The sequence below is a fragment of the Dermacentor andersoni genome, chromosome 8 (assembly GCF_023375885.2).
Source record: "Dermacentor andersoni chromosome 8, qqDerAnde1_hic_scaffold, whole genome shotgun sequence".
NCBI lineage: Eukaryota > Metazoa > Arthropoda > Arachnida > Ixodida > Ixodidae > Dermacentor > Dermacentor andersoni.
The window spans coordinates 115,489,040-115,509,890 of record NC_092821.1 but is presented as its reverse complement, the minus strand read 5'-3'; the positions used below and the strand labels follow the sequence as shown (position 1 = coordinate 115,509,890).

General features: G+C 44.3%; 1 long non-coding RNA gene and 1 other non-coding gene across 2 annotated transcripts; one reads left to right on the top strand and one right to left on the bottom strand.

The window, feature by feature from the left end:
- Window positions 1-912: 912 nt before the first annotated feature.
- Window positions 913-16,141, bottom strand: LOC126529193 (uncharacterized). The gene is made up of 3 exons (XR_007599176.3): window positions 15,755-16,141; window positions 14,878-14,989; window positions 913-1,913 (listed from the first exon to the last, which is right to left on the bottom strand). It is a non-coding gene; the product is annotated as an uncharacterized lncRNA (long non-coding RNA).
- TRNAS-GGA (transfer RNA serine (anticodon GGA)) lies at window positions 14,419-14,493 on the top strand. Its single transcript has one exon. It is a non-coding gene; the product is annotated as a tRNA-Ser (tRNA).
- Window positions 16,142-20,851: the final 4,710 nt, after the last annotated feature.

The window sequence follows — 20,851 nt, the reverse complement described above, 5'->3', positions numbered from 1 at the left end:
GAGCAAGGGTCTCGCTTATGCCACGGATGTACGGTATTGAAGCCCGTTTTTTGGGGGGGTCCAGGGTGGGTGGATACTGCGTGAGCCAGCTGGCACCCTACTGAGTCAATGAAGTACTCAGGGTATCCCCAAGCCATCAATTCCCACCACACAAGTGAATTGTCTGCCATGTGGTCTTCTGCTGTTGTGCACACATTTTTCACCCAACGAAGGAGAGAGCAGACAACAGACCTCTTCTGCGAAGCAGGGTGCACCAATGTATAGTTGAGGTAGCGCCCCGTGTCAGTTAGCTTCCTAAACACCTCAAATAACAGGTTTGGCCCTTCGCGTGGCACAAGGGAGTCCAAGAATGACAGTTGACCTTCACATTCCACTTCTATGGTGAACCTAATTTTGCTTGCAATTGTTTAAGTGAGCCGTGAAGAGGTCGAGGTTTAACTCAAGGTTAGCTCGTTTACATCGACACCTAAGGTCTTTTTCAGATATGTCGACTGTTTCAGAGTTTTGCAACAACAGAATATTCACCTCCTCACGGCTCACTTAAACAGTAATGCAAGCAGCAATTAAGTTCACCATAGAAGTGGAATCTGAAGGCCAACTGTCATTTTTGGACAGCCTCGTGCAGCATAAAGGGCCAAACCTGTTATTCGAGGTGTTTAGGAAGCTAACTCACACGGGGCGCTACCTCAACTACACATTGGTGCACCCTGCTTCGCAAAAGAGGTCTGTTGTCTGCTCTCTCCTTCGTTGGGTGAAAAATGTGTGCACAACAGTAGAAGACCACATGGCAGACAATTCACTTGTGCAGTGGGAATTGATGGCTTGTGGATACCCTGAGTACTCCATTGACACAGTAGGGTGTCAGCTGGCTTGCGCAGTACCCACCCTCCCTGGACCCCCCGAAAGATGGGCTTCAATACCATAGGTCCCCTGCATAAGCGAGACCCTTGCATGCGTTGTGGTCATATAATGTGCAGGCTGTGCACGTTCCAAAACGTAAACACGAGCTCATGCATGTGAAAGACCATTCGGAAAAGGGCAAGTTCCCAGGCGTAGTGTAGGTCCTTCGGTGTGCGAACTGTCGGTACGTCTACATCGGAGAAACCGGCAACTCCAAAAAAAGACTTAAACAGCACAGGAATGATGTCCAGAAACGATACTTTGCATCGAATGCCCTGGCCAAGCACTGCGCAACTACGTCACAATTAGCTAGGAAAAATATCGCTTGATTGTTAAGGAATGAAATCATTTTACGCGTCTTTATCTTGAATCTCTAATCATCCATGTCCATGTATGCCAAGTACCTTAATCATGTTTTGAGCTGCAGATAAGAACGTTACCTACTCTGCTGCTGGTTTCATTGTGAACAAGGCTCCCGTGGGAAGCCGAAACATAAATATATATTTTAAACCATTTTGGTTGCGTTTGCTTAGTCCTGACATTTCGCATGGCCCCCACGAGTTCAAATTAATGAGGTTTACTGCATGTACACATGTTTGCAATTACACGCTTACTTAATTTCTCTCAGCATGTCTGCTAGGCTACGGTCCATTTTGAGCACCGCGATTTCTCCTCCTCAGGGGCACCACATCTCGAAAGATATGCATCAAGTGCATCTGGAAAATTAATCATTTCGCTGTAATACATGTATTGTTACAAACATTACACAAACAAATTTGAAACAATGTCGATGATACTGTCCACAGCTTCCAATTTATGGAGGCTCAATGCCGGCTTCTCAATGAAATTGCGGTCGTTCAGGAAGCACCACCAAAGAGCCCCTGTGATGCTCCTATCCTGAGTGCCAGAACTCCGCACACCAGTTTCGCCAGTTCTTTGCAGAACAGGGAGTCCTAGCCATGGCACTAGAGCAGGTGCCACTCCTCGTCAATGTATACATTTGCTAGGTGTACCTGCAATATAAGGGCAGAGACACGTTAAGACTGCTTAGGTGTGGGAACGTGAAAGCATCTTTAGTGAACCAGATGGCTGCAATGTGACGTGCACGATATGACACACAGTAGGCACACCTTAAAGGGACTGACAACCGATTTTTAAAGACCTAGTTCTTGGCACAACACAAAGCTCACCCTCAGTAGCGTTTACATCTGCAACGGTTACTTCCAAAAGCACATGGATATTGTGGCATCACAGAAGTGTCCTTGTTTCACACCCCAGGTTCTATTCCCACCCAGTCTGCCAAACTTTCTCATTAAAGCAGCTAATTTGCTTTGTTTACAGGAACCTGAGAAATCTGACATCAAGCATTTTTTATGCATCTTTATTGTTTGTGCAATCAGCCATTGGTTTTATGTCACTAACTGCTGGCAGCAAAAAGAAGTATGTCCAGTGGCATTAGTGTAGGGGCTCCACACAAAATTATATGGCTTACCTCTGTTTGAAAGTAATCTTTAAAGAGACTACACAAGCAATACACAACGACTTTCAGTGAGCCCAAGTTGACTTTCAGCTTTGTGAAGCGTAGAAAGTGGTACAGGTTGTACGGCATGGTGTAGCACGAAAAACTGGAAAAAGAAAGGTTCTAATGGACAGAAAAAAGGGAAAGACGGCGCCACACTCAACTGTTTATTAGACACAAAACTTGCTACATATATACCGCGCACACTCTCGACATCAGGGGAAGAAAAGAGCAAGTGTCAGATCATCTTGTTTTCGTCAAACCCAACAATTTCTTTTTGCATCATATAACAAAACAGATGTTTGACTAACACACGCTTGACCAGTTATACGAATGTGACATGCCTCTAGCAGTTCCTGCGCAGTTTTATCGCTACTCTTACCTAGGATTCTCACCACAGAACAACTTGGCTTACAGTACAGCAGCACGGTATACAATACACAGAAAAATGGGCATTCATATGCGCTTTTAAATTGTTTGCATGTTCCCTCATTCAGTCGTTCACACAACGGCCAGTCTGCCCGATGTAGGTTTTCCTGTAACTTAGCGGTACATGTATCTGGTAAACCACAGCAGTGGAACACTTTTCCACGTAGCACTTTGCATGTTTGACTTCGTACATTTGCACTGCACATTCTATGATTCGGGGACATAGGCAAGACAGCGTGTTTGAGGAAGGAAACAACAGGTACCTCATACCTGTTCGCTGCCTTGAGGCTGTGGCTCACCCTGTGGTAATAAGGAGCCACTTGAGCCTTTCTTTGGGAATCGTGCTTACTTCCCTCACTCCCCTTCGGATTATTGTAACATTTGAGTTGCTGCAGCGAGGTTTCTGCCACTAGGTGATGACCGAATGAGGAAATCTGGCATTTAAAAGCTGCTGGACACGATGCTTGAAACTAGACAAAATAGCTATGTGGAAAAGCAGTCCACGTGATTTACCAGACACCGTTAAGTTATGGGAAAACCTATGTCGGGCAGATTGGCCATTGTGTGAATGACCGAATGAGGGAACAAAAACAATTTAAAAAAGGATATGAACACCCATCTCTCTGCACATTGCAAATCGTGCTCCTGTAAGCCACGTTTTTCTGAGGTGAGAATCCCAGGTATGAGTAGAGATAAAACCGCGCGGGAACTACTAGAGGCATATCACATTCAGATCAGTGGTCAAGCATGTGTTAGTCAAACATATGTTTTTATATGATGTGGAAATGAAATTGTTGGGTTTCACACAAACAACATGACCTGTCACTTGCTCTTTTTGCTGCCCCTGATGTCAAGAGTGTGCGCAATATATATGTAGCAAGTTTTGTGCCTAATAAACAGTTGTAAGTGTAGTGCCATCTTTCTTTCCCTTCTTTCTGTCCTCTTGTATCTTTCTTTTTGCAGTTTGTTGCACTACAACAGCATGGCATTTAGCAATGACCAAGTCGCTCAAGAGAAAGTTACTGTGTGGTACAGGTTGTACCAGCCAATCAGAAGAGCTCTCTTAGTATCCGCCTTTGATCACCCTCTGAGCAATTAGACGGCTTGTATCTCTACAACTTTTGGCTTGTGCTGTTAGGCTATCATTACATAAACTATAAATGCAGAAGTACATATTAGCATGCTTTATGAAAAGCCAGAGTAGTACTATACTGACTGGATGTGACATAAATGGTAAGAATGTTCTGGCTGGAAACATTGTGAGTTTATCAACACTGACCGACGAGTAACTGAGAAAGTTGGTGCATGTTCATGTTTAACTTTTGCATACAACACAAGGGACAGAAGAGAGACCACAGCGCACAAAAGCTACCAATTCAATGTTTAAATGTTTATTTTATGGGAAGGAATACAGAAAATATTTACACTGCATGTGCACTTGTACTGCACAAACGTTCTTTTAGAATGAGGGCAAATGTTGCAAACAAATAGAATTAGAAAGCACAGAGTGATTGCTATTCTGTGTCATTTAGAGAGTGTTCCTCTTTTCCACACAATCATAATGAGAGCGGACTGACACGTCCCAGTATTTAAGTGATATTCCTTACTGTTATTGTTGGCCATTCCGTTACCAGAGGTGAAAAAAACAGATGAACAATCTAAATCTGATGCATAGCACCAGTCATGTTGTATGGTCTCCCTTCCCTCCCTGTGCAAATTCTGTCCTGAAAAGTTACATGAACTGAATGGCAAACTCATAAGGACACTACAAATTTCACCTAGTGAACACAGCTGGTTCTCGGAAAATGCACGAATACGGTGATAGGTATGTGTCGGCATAGTGTAGCACGCTAACTTCGACACTACTGCAATACTTCAGCTGTCACACGACTACAGTGCTTAAGAGACCACAGAAGTGTAAGTGCACAACAAAAAAAAGCAGGTGCAAGTATGGCACACAGATTTGTAGAGCCCCTTCAGAAACCACCGATCGAGTTGTTTGCTTTACGATACGTCTCACATAGTCATTTCTTCTGAGTTGCAAAGAAAGTCCGCGAAATATGAAACAAGGCACGTGACAGAGTGCTTGCGCAGTGGTATTGTGCTCCTCTCAAGCGTGCCTTCGGTGAACAAGGTCGGCTCCCGTCGGATGATGGCGAAAATGCATGCTGCAGGCGGAGCGGTGCCAATGAGATAAAGAATGCCCTGCCACTTTCTCGTCACCAGTCACGATGCAGCCAACCTTGTTCACCGAACGCACGCTTGAGAGCAGCACAATACCACTATGTTCCATCACGTGGCCTTCATCATATTTCATGGGCTTTCTTTGCAACCAGGAAAAACGGACTACATGAGACATTTAGTAAAGGAAAGAACTCGATCGGTGGTTTCTGAAGGTGCTCTACAAATCTGCGTACCACACTTGGGGTCCTCAGCCAATAACTAAAAGTTCTGCAATTAAACTTATTTAATTAGCAAGTTATGGGGAAAACAAAAAATTGTCTGAGTTACTATAGGCTATTGCGAATAGTATGGGTTTCGTTCAATTCCCTTCACACGTGCCTTTCATTTTTAAATTCTTGGCTCACGTTATGTGGGACACCCTGTATATGCCAGAGTGAAGCAAGGGAAATGAAAGGGAAAATCATGTCAAGGGTGACAGCGTGCCAAGTTCACAAGCGCAATGAAGCCAACCAAACACAACAAAGCGCAAACAATTATTTTTCTTTTCCTTTGCAATCTGAAGCCCCGATAGCCGCACCCAGAAGATCAGATTCAGCATCAAAGAGAGCAAAGTGAGGGGTGCTAAACAGTTGCTACCGAATTTTCTAATGTGGAAGGTTTTGAAACTGATGTGCGCAGTCTTGTCACTGCTCTTTCCTAGAATCGTCGTGACTTTCAACTGGGCCACACAATTCGTATACTTGCTAACGTGCGCAACTAAATGTGCATATTTCTCATCTAGTGTTTTTTTTTTTTTTCAGTTTTTGAGGGTGTTCCCCTGAACGGTCATTGATACAGCGAGCAATTTCACGGACAGAAAACATCCCACATGACATGGGGATGCAATACACCACTCCAGTGGAACATTTTGCTAACGGCGGTTGGTGCTTCTTCTGGCATCCACATTTTCTGGCATTACATATACGTTGACACAACTTTCCCAGCTCATTTCGGGCATAGAAACAAATTGGCACACCGTGCCTACTTGCCACCTTAAGATTGTGGGAAAGTTTGTGGATGTAAGGGACCACCTCTGTCTTAGGTGCCTTCAGTTGATCCTCAACCATTGCACTTCCACATCCACACTTGAACTTTTCAAGGAGGACTTCTGAAATGGCAGTCAAGACCGAGATGGGGAACCCTGCAGCTAAAAGACGGCTTACCTGATTATGAAAACTGAGCTTAATCTGATGTGGGCACGATTTTTGGAGAGCCTATTTCATACGCAACACCTGTATACTTCTCTTAATTGTCTTGGAGTGTGCCGAGTGAAAGGGCAGCAATTCCTTAGCCCGTGGGTTGGAGGCCCAGCCAACATGTCCATCACTGAACGTAATCTTTACGTATAAAAACTAAAATTGAAAGGTTCGGAAGTTCAAGGGTGAAAGGCAACTCACGTCTATGTTTGCTAAATATAGATAACACTTTGCCTACTGTAGAGGGTAGGTGAAGGTGGGCTACTGTTTATAAAAGCACCAAATAAGTGTCAACATGCCGAAAAATTTTTAAAACTGGCCCCCCATTAAACACTTGTTCCAGTGTGTTGTCCACCTTTACCTGAAAAATGTCACAAAGATTAGGGGCTACGCAAGACCCTATGCAGATGCCATCGCACTGCAAAAACAGCTGCTTGTCAAATACAATAAAAGTCGAGTTCAAATAAAACTCCAATAAAGATAGAAAATTATGAACGGCCAAACCAACGGTGTTCTGGAAGGATACGTCGCCGTTATCTTCTATGCACTCTTTGACACATGCTAGCAGTTGATTCTGTGGAACAGAATTAAACAACTCCTGCACGTCTTCCGCAAAACCGAAACCAACATGATCATTTCGCTCTAAAAACTGTACTACTGCGACTGATTTCTTTAAAAGTGATGGGTCGTTTAAAGCTAGCGCCTTGAGCTTCTTTAGCAAAAATTGGCTAACACTTCTGCCACGATCCCTGTTCACTAACAATAGTGCTAAACGGAACTTTGGGCTTATGTGTCTTGGCTGTGAAAACCCCCCTCAAACTGTTCCCTCTGCTGTTAGATATGTCCCTGGCAAACTTTCCAAGGTATAATTGGTACAAAACTCAACGAACTTAATTTTTCCTCGCACTTCACTTTTCTCTCCAGGGACACAGTTCTTATTAGCTGCTACCAAACATTTTTCATTGTAAATTCCCTTGGGTAACGTATGGGATTCCGTCTGGTCCTGCTGCCGACGTGACCCATCTTGGCATCGAATCATGACGTCTTCTTCTATCTTATTATAATATGACGTGGGAGACAGGAAATGTTCCAGATTCTTGGAAATGCAGTTGCGTTGTAGGCCTGCTTAAACCGGGGAAATACCCTAACGAGCTCTCCTCCTGCAGACCGATCACCTTAGCCAGTTGCGCCGACAAAGTAATGGAAAGAATGGTCTTGTCAAGGCTGGAATGGTTTCTAGAGAAAAATAATTGCTTTCCTGATTTTATGCATGGATTTAGAAGAGGCCGTTCTTCCATTGACGGTGTTATTGACTTGGTATCCACTGTTGAACAAGAAAGAAGTCGCTGTCGGTTAGTTGGAGCTGTTTTTCTGGATATTAAGGGTGCATACGACAATGTACTCCATTATGCAATCCTTGATGCACTGGAAGATTTAGACGTCGGTGGCCGGCTATATGCATGGATTGTTAGCTACCTCAGTGGCCGCACGGTGTATATGTCGACAAGTGATGGTGACACCGGACAGTACCATATACATTGAGGTGTTCCACAAGGAGGAGTTCTCAGTCCAACTCTTTTCAATGTTGCATTGATTGGCCTTGCATCCGAACTTCCTAGCACGGTGAAGATTAGCGCATATGCGGACGACATATGCATATGGACATCTGGAGCCACCTGTCCCCAAATGCGTGCTAGGCTTCAACGTGCAGTGACAATCACAGCTAAGTATCTGCGGCGTCAAGGCCTCCAACTCTCAACAGAAAAATGTTCCGTGATTACATTCACGCGAAAACAAATGACCAGGTATCCGATAATCATTAACGGAGTAGCGATACCTACGGTTACACACCACAGATTCCTTGGTGTAGTCATAGACCGGGGATTATCTTGGTCAAGACATGTCGCCGCACTGAAGTCAAAGCTGAAGAGTTTTGTTCACGTCCTTCGCATCGTTGCAGGAACAAGATGGGGCCCCTCGGAGTCGTCGTTACTCCAACTGTACCAAGCACTATTCGTAGGGTATATACGGTACAGCATTCCGGCGCTCTCAAGCATGAGACTTAGCTGTGTGCGCGCGCTGGAGAGCATTCAAGCTCAAGCATTGCACACATGTTTAGGCCTCCCACGATGCACGTCAACCAATGGAACAATAGCGGAAGCTCTTACTTGTCATATTGGGGTATACTTGCTCTGCGAGCCTCTTCGAATGTACCTTCGCATGTTGACCCGACACAGGCACCATCCTCTGTCATCGCTCCCTGCCACCCACCCAGGATCCAGCTTTTCAAGGACTATATCGCGCCATCAACGCGTTTTGCAATCGAGATTTTCTCCCGCCTGTATTCCAAGAATACCCCCGTGGGTTCTGCCTAAACCTGTCGTTACATTGCAGATACCTGGAATTACTAAAAAGTCATATCCGTTGCATCTATTGGCCTCAGGCAACTTGCCCTGTGGCACATTTCTGCAAAGTACGGAGATACTGCACACGTGTATACCGATGGCTGTCACACCATATGCCTCCACTGCAGCCTTCGTCATTCCACATATGATCATTGCTCGGCGGTTTAAACTAGGCCATAGCTCAACATCAACTGCCTGCCTCAGAACTTGTTTCTATCCAGGAGGCACTTCGATTTCTCTCCGAGGAGCCTCCTCACGCATGGACAATATTCTGCGATTGCAAGCCAGCTCTTCAAACGATTGACTGTGTTCTCAGACGGGGCCCGTATTATTCCATGGCTATAGAAATTACAGAACGGCTCGACCACGCAACTAGATATGGCCACAATGTCACCTTTCAGTGGATACCCTCACACTGTGGCCTGATCGGGAGCGAACAGGCAGAAGCTGAAGCGAAAACTGCTTTAGATAATGCTTGTAAAGTACGCATTCCGTTCTCACGTGCAGACACAAACGTCCTACTTCGTCGCGTAAACCGCAACTCTACGTTAGAAACACTGGACCCAACCAGATCGACGACACAAGCGATTACACAAATGGGACCAAGAAATGAAATTTCGTATGCCTCACAAGCTCAAAAGAAGCCACACGAGCATGGTGCACCGGATTCGCCTTGGTGTCGCATTCACCAACCGTTATAGACATATGATAGGTGCCAGTGATACTAGCCCAAACTGAATTCTGTGAGGTGCCAGAAACGCTTGAACACATATTTTGTGTGTGTCCCACCTACGCGCAAGAACGACAGCAACTTGTCTCTTCCATTGCAAAGATCCATGAGAGACCGCTATCGGACGAGTTTCTTTTAGGTCCTTGGCCTAATGCAAACAGCGCAGCCCTGGTAACAAGAGCCGCTGTAGATTTTCTCCAAGCCACTGGGCTGGACGCACGGCTTTAGAGAGGCCACAACTCTGAATTTGTATATACGCATCTCTTCCTTATACCATCATCATTCATCAGCCCTTTCCCTCCCCGTCCCTCTTCCCCAGTGTAGAGTAGCAGGCCAGAGCAAGTTATAGCTCAGGCCGACCTCTCTGCCTTTCTGTAAATAAATTTCTCTAACTTGGGTAATACGATGAGCCCACTCTCTTTGTCAGCTTGCGTAAGCATCAGGTTGTTGCTCTTAAAAAAGATATGTCATTCAACAATCTACTATGGTGCGAGTCCGGGGTTTTTGGAGCAAGCTTTAGCAGGTAGTCAACACCTTTGAGAAGGCGGTGGTCCCGATTATCATCTTTTCCTGAGTGGCCACTTTCCAATTTAATGCAGTGAGATCATGTGCAGGAACATCAGCTTGGACCCCAAATTTGGATCCTTTCTGAAGATGATGCATAATCTTCCCTGGTATGTGGACGTCCCCCATGACGACATTGCTTCCATCTTGCGTCATTTTCCTCCTGAACACCGGAGCAACTCATTCAAGATGCAAGCATCTTAATCGCAAGCCAATCAGGATGGTCCTTAAAACACAGAAGATGGAACCAGTCCTGAAAAAGTTGGACTTGTTGTCACAGTTCTGAGTGACTTATTCTGCAAAATCTTTTCACATGCCCCCACACTGGTTTCACAAGGCTGAAGAGGGTACTTACTTCATTAGGGACGAGTCCTTTCCGGATGCAAAAGGTGAAGTGTCTTTCCTTCCTCTTGTAAGGTTGTAAGGCACCTTTTCCACCATCAACCTTCTACTCAGTCACATCGCCCATGCAACATGCTAGTCAAGACAGTTCGCCTTTTCCATCCGGAAATGACTCGTCCATAACGAAGTAAGTGCCCTCTTCGGCCCTGTGAAACCAGCGTGGGGGCACGTGAAAAGACTTTGCAGAATAAGTCGCTCAGGACAGGTTGCACCTTCTGTGATTTAAGGACCATCCTGACTGGCTTGTGATTTAGAAGCTCGCGTCTTTGAAGCGCCTAGTGGCACAGCTCATGGAGTGCAGGTGGAGGTGCATCTTGAATATGTTGCTCTGTTGTACAGGAGACAAGAAAATGACGCAAGATGGAAGCAATGTCAGCGTCATGGGGGACATCCATATACCAGAGAAGATTATGCAACATCTACAGAAAGGATCCAAATTTGGGGTCCAAGCTGATGTTCCTGTGCATGATATCACTGCAATGAATCGAAAAGTGGCCACTCAGGAAAAGATGATAATCGGGACAGCTGCCTTCTTGAAGGTATTAACTGCCTGCGAAAGTTTGCTCCGAAAACCCCGGACTCGTACCGTACTAGATTGTTGAATGACATCTCTTTTTTTAAGAGTAACAACCTGATGCTTATGCAAGCTGACAAGCAGGGTGGGTTCATTATTTTGGCCAAGAGAACTTACAATGAAAAAGGTTTGGTAGCGGCTAATAAGAACTTTGACCCTGGAGAGAAAAGTGAAGTGCAAGTAAAAACCAAGTTCGTTGAGTTTTGTAAGCAATTAGACCTCAAAAATTTTGCCAGGGACATATCTAACAGCAGAGGGAACAGTTTGAGGGGGTTTTTCACAGCCAAGACACATAAGCCCCAAGTTCCATTTAGCACTACTGTTAGTGAAGAGGGATCGTGGCAGAAGTGTGTTAGCCAGTTTTTGCTAAGAAGCTGAAGACGCTAGCTTTGAACGACCCATTTCTTCTAAAGCAATCAGTCGCAGTAGTAGATTTTAAAGGGAAATGATCATGTTGGTTTCGGTTTTTCAGCAGACGTGCAGGACTTGTTTCATTCTGTCCCGCAGAATCAACTGCTAGCGTGTATCAAAGACTGCATTGAAAATAATGGCGACGTATCCTTCCAGAACACTGTCGGTTTGTCCGTTCATAACTTTCTATCATTATTGCAGTTTCATTTGAACTCTACTTCTATTGTGGTAATAGTTCTGCGGAAACCCGCAAGGTGGAGATAAGTAATTAATTATGGGAAAATGAGACATCCACTCAATCGTAGCAATTAATTGCTACGATTGACATCTGCTACCCTACTACCTGCTAGCCACCGGGTTAGCTGGTAGAGTGGCTGCCCTGGAAAGGCAGTGGTCCTGGGTTCTAGTCCCAGACTAGGACAAATTTTTCTTCAACTGCGAGGCTTTTCTTTAAGGAACCCGCATGGGTTTCCTTTGTAGCAATTGCTATGATTTGGTGGATACCTCATTTTCCCTAAATTAATTACATTTATTGTATTTCACGAGTAGTCATTTCTGTAGCGCGATGGCATCTGCATAGGCTCTTGCGTAGCCCCTATTCTTTCTGACATTTTTCTGGCCAAGGTGGAAAATGCACTGGAACAGATGTTTAATGGATGCCACTTTTAAAATTTTTTAGGTATGTTGAGAATGTTTTAGTGCTTTTAAAAAAGCAGCCTACCTTCCCCTACCCCTCTACATTAGGCAAAATATTTTCCATTTTTAGCAAACATAGACATGGGTTGCGTTTCACCCATGAACTCCCGGACCTTTCAAGTTTACAGTTTTTAGACCTAGAAATCATGTTCTGTGATGGACATGTTTGCTGGGGCTACTACCGACGAGCTAAGAAGTTGCTGCCCTTTGACTCTGCACACTCCAAGACAATTAAGAGAGGTATAGTGGTGTTGTGTATGGCATCAGCTCTCCCAAAATCGTGCCCACCTCAGATTAAGCCCACGTTTAATAATCAGGCAAGCCGCCTTTGGCTGCAGGTTCCCCGTCTTGGTCTTGACTGCCGTTTCTGAAATCCCACTTCCAAAATTCAAGTGAGGATCAGGAAGTACACTGGCTGAGGATCAATGGAAGGCACGTAAGACAGAGGTGGTCCCTTACATCCATAAATTTTCCCACAATCTTAAGAAGGTGGCAAGTAGGCACGGCGTGTCAATTTGTTGCTCTGCCCCAATTAAGCTGGGAAAGTTGTGTCCACATATCTGTAACGCCAGAAAACGTGGATGCCAGAAGAACCACCAACCGCTGTTAGTAAAATGTTCCACTGGAGTGGTGTATTGCATCCCCATGTCATGTGGGATGGTTTACGTCGGCGAAACTGGTCGCTGTGTCAATGACCGTTTAAGGGAACATGCTCAAAAAGTTAAAAAAAGAAACTAGATGATAAATATGCACATTTAGTTGCGAACATTAGCAAGTATACTGAATGGGTGGCCTGGTTGAAAGAGACGATTCTAGGAAAGGGCAGTGACACGACCGCACGCATCAGTTTAGAAGCCTACTACATTAGAAAATTTGGTAGCAGGTGCTTTAGCACTCCTTCCCTTGCTCTCTGTGATGCTGAATTTGATCTTCTACATGTGGCTACCGGGGCTTCAGACGGCAAAGAAAAATAATTGTTTGCATATTGTTGCGCTTGGTTGGCTGTATTGTGCTTGCGTGGTTAGCACGCTATCACCCTTGACGTGTTTTCCCCTTCATTTCCTTTGCTTCACTGGCATATATAAGGTGTGCTATCCTTGCCAATAAAACCAGTTATTAGCCAGCACTGTGTGTATGTGTCCCCCTTCTTCTGATGATGTTTGTGCTGTTACCCATATGTTACAGCAGTAACTGCAGCACAGTGAATAATGACCTTCATGTATCATTTCAAAAAGTTCCGGCTCATCAAATGCGTATTTGCCAGTGGCAGTTATTCTGGGAACAAGAGATAAATAATGGCAAATATGAATGTTAAACAATGGTAAGCACGCCATGTGCTTAGACATGCAACATAGTTGTCCCACTACACTTTGAATTCTTATGTGCACAGAAACTGCACAAGCGTGTAGAATAAACAGAAAAGAAGATGGAAATAAAAGCTGCAGCATAGGAAACAGTTTCAAAACAATAAAGCCAAAATAAAAAAGTCAGAAATACACCGTGTACTAAGCAAAAATAATAACTTTTATGCTTTTAGCGCACAAAAAGGGACGAGAGACAGAGGTACGACACGGACACAGCGCTAACTTCCAGCAATTGTTTTATTCTACAAAGCGGTACACATATTTATGGGTAACAGACAACAGCATAAGCATGCACATATGCACTGGTTTCTAATCAAATGAGACAGCAACGAGACATGTAATGGAAAGTTAAGATGATATCGAAGATGAAAAAGCAACCATGCATAGCCAAAAAATTTTTGTAATTGCAAGATTAAAATGCCATCTCCATCAAGCCACTCTCTGTGACACGTTAAAAAAATCAAATTCTTTTTTTTGAAAGATCGATTGAAGGTGCGCTAACACGAGCGTTCCCCAAACTAGCGATCTTCGCCGCTTCAATAATCTGTGTTAGCACGTCTTCAATCGATCTTTCAAAAAAAGAATTCGATTTTTTAAACGTCACAGAGGGTGGCTTGACAGAGATGGCATTTGAATCTTGCAATTACACAAAATTTTTTGGCTATGCATGGTCGCTTTTTCATCTTCGATATCATCTTAACTTTCCATTACACATGTCTCGTTGCTGTCTCATTTGATTAGAAACCAGTACATATGCGCATGCGTACGCTGTTGTCTGTTACCTATATATATGTGTACCGCTTCGTAGAATAAAACAATTGCTGGAAGTTAGCGCTGTGTCCGCGTCGTACCTCTGTCTCTCACCCCTTTCTGTGCGCCAAAAACCTAAAAGTTATGGAATGCCAACATGCCCAAACCTACGCTCTTTCAAAAATAATAAAGGGAAAATCAGACAGAATTTGTCAGCTGTTGACAAATTTGACTTCACCCTACCATTTGCTAGCCGCCTGGTTAGCTCAGATGGTAGAGTGGCTGCCCTGGAAAGGCAGTGGTCCCGGGTTCGAGTCCCGGACCATGACGAATTTTTCTTGAACTTCGAGGCTTTTCTTTCGAGGAACCTGTACGGGTTTCCTTTGCGAGAATTGCAATGAATGGGTGGATGTCTGATTTTCCCTTTATTAATTACTTCTCTCCACCTTGCGGGTTTCCGCAAGAACTATTCTGTCAAACAAAAATGAAATTTAAATTGCAGCCAAGCAATTGATGCAAGAAAAAATACTTAACATCAGGACATGTTAGATCTAGTTTTATATAGAAAACAATAACAGCTATGAACACAAATAAGCAGCAAGTTGCAAAAATACTTAGCCTACTTAGTAAGCTGTGTTGAGTAATATGTTGATAAACTTATTCACGAATGATACTGAGGTCCTACTCTTTGGAACACATACACATCATACATACCTGAACCAAGCAATCAGATTACACACTGCGCTATGGCAGTCATTCAAGGTTTCCCTGCATTTCTGCTGGCTCCTCCATTATGTGGACACTGGTGTGGGTTACGGCCTCGCCACTACAAAATAAGTTCGGAAAGTTCGCAGTTAATTTATAGCAGTGGCACATTAACGCTGTCACAGTGTGAACACATGCAAGGAGCATCTAAAATAGTCACGAAAATAATGTTTGCATTAATGAAGGGTGGCAACAGAGGGACCCCTTCATCACCGTAAAATTTTTAACACACACACAGCAGCAACACATTACAAAGAATCTTTGTTTACATACCAATTCAATTTTTTCATGACTTAGTTTAAGCAACTGTCTCGGGTCATGTTTAGTTATGCATAAGTTATGTCAACACATCTTGTCTTAAAAATATTTAGTAATCTGCACCTGTTGCAAGCTTTGACTGCTTACGTTTTTCTTTTTCCAAAACTGCTCGTAAATTCAGAACCGCGTAAGCACAGATTATTTACAACGTAGAAGCATTTATACGCGAGGAAACGTCATTGCAGTAAGAATCTGTTAAAATGCAGATGAGCGTTGTTATGCAACTTAAGCAGAAAAGCGGGAGCTCACGCACAGGCGCACATGATGAACACGATTATTTCCGAACGTAATATTTCTCAACGGAAGAAAACGCTTATAATGATTTTCAATTTCGCATTAAGACAATAAACTTGCCTAGCTAAATTCTGACAACCAGCGCTCAGCAAGCATCAGCACGGGTTCCACTGTTGCCGTGGCAGTTCTATTGGTTCTATTCTACGCTCGTGCACTCTGTGCACACACGAGTGCACGCACAATACACGTGTGGTTAGCAAGCACGATTACTTACCTTTTGAATGGTACGACGCGGTCGAAAAGCGCTCTCCAAGTTGCCGGTGCTGCGTCGACTCCCAGTCTACACGCCGTTACGTAGTGGACGAGCTGAGGCACGCTAATAATACACATTATTTCTTTGCGACGTCCAGCGAACTTCCCGCAACCAGACACAAAAGAGAACGCACTCCAGGGCATGAAAATCGTTGGTCCCCATTTGCCTGGCACGCCACGCATATGGCGAGTTTCAGAGAGACACAAGCTATCTTCTGGCACTTCTGTGTTCGCGAACTAAGTCACATTTCGTTACACCAAACACAAAACCACACGATTAGACAAACACGCCACAACGGCTCGCGCAACCGCCCGGCGACCGGCAGTTGCAAAATAGAGAGCAGAGTAGACGAATGAATGCTATGAGCGTCTTCTTTGAAACAGGGTGGTGGGTTGCGCCACCAACCGATCGCATGGGGCGAGCGTCATCTGTAGACCTTTGCGGTTGTGTGGCCCCCGTGATGCCTTAATATTAACCAGTACCCGCTCATTTTGTGCCGTATTGCGCCCAACTACGTATAGTTGCGAGACAAAAAAAACGAACATTGAAGCGTCTATATTGCACGCTATACTTTACTGTAGAAAAAAATTTTATGGCGTATTTTCGATTTTGAACAACTTCTGCCGTATGCAGCCAGCAAAAGCATGGCCTCCGAGAACCGCACTTCAAGTCAGCTGTATTGAAGTTTTTTCATGGCGTTATGAGCTCCTGCCCGTGCTACGTGCGTTGTCACTTCGTTTTAAATAACTTTCTGCTGTCATCAACATCAACTGTAGCCTCAGGAATTGTTGACACGGTATCAGGTGTACGCTTGTGCAGCGTGCGATGTTTCCAAGCGTGCTGTAGCTGTTTCAGTCGGAAAGCATCAAATCTACCAGGGTTCATCACTCGTGTAGCGCAGGTTACACCGGTGTCGTCCGCATTTGCTTTCGTGCCGGTGTGTTCAATGTGCGCGGGTTGCGCGCCTGTCGCCCGTGCCTTCTGTGTTTATCGTGCGACTCACGAATATTCCTCAGAAAAAAACACATATATCTGCAGCGTACATGTGTCCTACGTGGTGTGTACTAGAAATGTGCGGTGGTGTACGATGTTTTTACAGCCAAGTGGCTGCAGTGCGTTCCAGCGAATAAACGCGATTACGTAGTGTTTCCTGGTTATCTTTGTGATTTACCTGCATCTGCGATAGAACCCACGAGGCGTATGCATGACCTTGCATTGTGATTGTGGAATTTAGTGTTTTGTTTGCCTTCTTCAATGAGTGGCCTTTTATAGACGTTCTTGCTTGATAATAAAAAAAATAAAATCTGTAATGGGGCTGAAATAATCCGGCTTTTTATTCCTTGAAAATTGACGTGAGTGGTAATTTTACAAGATAATAGCAATCCAGCTCTGGACATCGAGCTGTAAAGCAAAATATCTAAACTTGTTACAGTATGTGAATCTTGCTATGATGTGTCAATATCTCTAGCATGTTCTCAGTGCTGAGGGCTGTGCACTATGTTAAAGGCAAATGTAATTGTCTACTCATCTGAATTAGTATATGTGATTTCTTCATATCATTTGTTCCAACTACAAAAATTTCATAGGTGCATTGTTGACTTCTAGAGTTAAAAAGACACGAGATATTACTCAACAGTATGCGTTACAATCTTTCGACATGAATTCAGGAGTATTATATGTTGTGCCATGCATAGTTACTTTGTACGTACAAAGTATTTATATGAATACACAAAATCTGATTCCTCCATCGCCTGTTGTTTGTAAGTCATGAAGCAAATAAATAATTTCAGCCTGCACTGATTGCTTGCAATACACTTCTTATTCAAATGTTTTCTAAAAATCTGCGACAAGAATGATCTACCTTAGTTTTGCTTCTGCTGCTGACATTGATATAGCAATTTCTGTAGAAAGATGTGCACCATGAGCAAAATACGGATGCAAAATAAATAGCTGATTTTGGATCAGTTTTTCGAAAGCTGCAATACCATTTATACTTTGCGCAATAAGTGCAATGTAAAGGCAATGAAGGTAACTGTAGACTTGTGTTTCGTCATTTGACGGGTAGAAACAATTTCTGGTACCCTATCTGAGCTGATGCAGCAACCTAACCCATACTTCACAGAAAAATGGAAAGTTTCTTCACAAGTGACTGATTCACACAGGCTTGGGAATAGGACTAGCATATTTAATGAAATCATTCTGAAACATAATTAATCAGCATTCTAAAGATGAATGGATAGTGGTAACATCGCCAGTGGCTCACAAGTGGTTGTGTTATACTCCTGTCACAGTGGACATTTTAATGTCATTCGAATCGAATGGCATTAGCATTGAATGACATTATTCGGTTGTTACGCAGCAATATTTAATGCCATTAGAATCGAATTACTTCTGCAATCAAATGAATCTGAAAAAAATCAGTCGGCTTTGCACTCGTGGCGAATGACTAAAATGACATTGAGCATTCATAATTTCAGAAGCAGTAATGTAAAGAGGTAATTAATTTTGTGTTATTTAAGGCATCTGCTATTTCGACTAGAGGAAAGCTGTACGGCAGGCTTTCACAAAATGTTTTTTACTCTCCACCTCAGTGGCGTCTGGCGGCTGTCGCTTTACTGGTCAGTCATACTGCAAGCAGTTGAGTGCCTGTATGCATCTATTTGACAGTCTCGCCTCTTCCTCCGATTGCTTTGTTCACAATGCAAAGCACACAACAACTGACGGCTTCGGCTACTGCAACCGAGCGTCGTCCAGCACTGCCATGTCAGCCGTATTGTTTGTCTTCAATTTATTGGCTATGGCTACTAAGCTGGTCAAGCCTTGTTTTTGCTTGTAGTGGCTAGAAATTCTGGAATTGGAAGTTTTATATGCGTGTTATTCTGGTGAAGTGACACGCCATATTTATGTTAAAATAAGTTGACTTTCTACATAGACATTCTACATATACCTTGCTCTTGTTCTCTCACCAATTTTTTTTGCAATGATTGCCATTGATATCATGACCGAATGACATCAATTTTTGTTGTGTACCACCACCACAGGTCGAATGGCATTTATTGCACTGAATGTAATTTGCATCTAATGACATTAAAATGTCCAGTGTGACAGGTATTAGATATGGTATAGCAGCTTACACTTTGAAGGAGTTTCGGTACATTAGCATGTTCCATAAGCTAGGGTGAATCGATACGTACTGGCCCACCTGTCACACGTGTAAAGCTGATGTTATTAAAGCTTAGCCTTAATTTTCTATGTTTAGTTAGATTAGGGCAGTTTGTCTTGGCGTAAGCTTAGAGATTTTATTCAGCATAGCACATATAACTTTGGTAACATGAGACGCTAGGTTACACTATTCCTCATCTCTGGTTACAGTTACGTGATTATGCGTGTTCTGCTTAAATATGTTGGCAGTTTATTTATGTCATGGCCAGACAATGTCGGCTGACGGCAATTTTTCTTGGTTCATTGGTTCTGCAGCTGTGCTTGAAGACCACCTCGACGTATATAAGTAGCCAGCTCCAAAGGACCTGGCGTTTTAAATGTGGCCCTCCCGTCCCTGAGGCACGACGTTAATTAATTTAGTCACAACTCGAGATCCGCGATACAAGTTGACTCATATATAGGCGGGCAGCACAGCGATCGTGAGTCGCGGTGGTTTGCGTGGCTTGCGTATGTGTTTGCTCATCGCTGCCAACCATGTCAGGACAGCCAGCGGCATTTTCATCAGACACGACAAAATTGTAGAGACGTTTATTGTCCTGACGAAGATAGGTTCTAAGCCTAGTGGCTCCCAGCGATATCAGCGGCTGCAAGGGGAGCCTAAATAGACGGCACTCCGCTGCGGCGACACTCGCGTTGATAACATCGCGTCGACATAACATCGACACTCGCGTTTAGTAAGATCGTTTTGTGTAAAACGAAGGAGTGCTGAGCATAGACGTTTGTTTGCAGCTTCTTGGCTGCGAAGTATTCTGGTCGTGTTTGCAGGGGCTTGTTCGTATACCACACGAATCGCCGCGGAAACCACTCCGACGCGTTGCACGGTGGATCGCGCGCAAAGCAGGTGTTTCCCGAACGCGACGGAGAGCGCCGCCGCTCAAGTCTGTTGCTTCCAGTGCCTTCCAGTGTGAAACCAGCACGTTTTTTGACACTGGATCGCACATGGGGACGCTGGCGCTCGCTCGGACTGTCTGGGACACGTGAGAACGCTGGGTCCCACTGGACGAGACGCTGGTTCCACTGCCATGACTCTCGGGCGCACTGGTTTGTGCTGTACAGGCGCTGGTTCTCGCTGCAGTTCGCTGGTTCGCACTGGAAACTGCGCTGGGTGTGTTTGTGCCGCGCTGGTTCCAGTGCGCGAGGACGATCGCTGCTGAATATTAAATGCTTTATACAATTTCATCGCTTGATACTAGTCTCTTGTCCTAAATAACGTTATATCTTGGGGTCATAACACTCTATTTCGTGTCGCAGCTTGGTGCAAAGGTGCGTAAGTTGCCCTGTTTATACATGCATATTTGACACTGAAGATCACTCTCGTTTTTCTTGCATTTTCCCTTTTGACTGGGCGGATAGCTAAATTCTTGAACGAAATCACGCATACGCAGAGGACGCCGCGTTTTTTAGTAGTTTGGGCGTAACATATGACTGGGATTTGTCGCAGTGTTGTGGAGTGGACATGAAATCCAGTTGTTCAGACGCGCTCGAACGGACCCCGAGTTCGAAGCCTACCGCTGATTGATATTATCGCACCGACAACGAAGTTGAGGCGATTCGCGCGCTTCCACTTTCCCTATCGTACTAAAAGAAGGTTCTGGGGCTCAAATACACGCATTTTAGCTTTCGCCAGCTACCCGCGCCGAGATCGCTCCCCGCCACGGAGTGGTCCCCACGGAAGCTCAGGCGTATCCGCCGAGTCCGTCTGCACGCTATCGGCGCGTCTGTGCTCAGGAACCAACAAGACTAAACAAGGATAAATCACTCCATATTTCAACTTTCTCATCGGTGTTCTTAAATAAACTGTTTTTTCTTTCGTGTCTACGGTGCCAGTACAAGAAG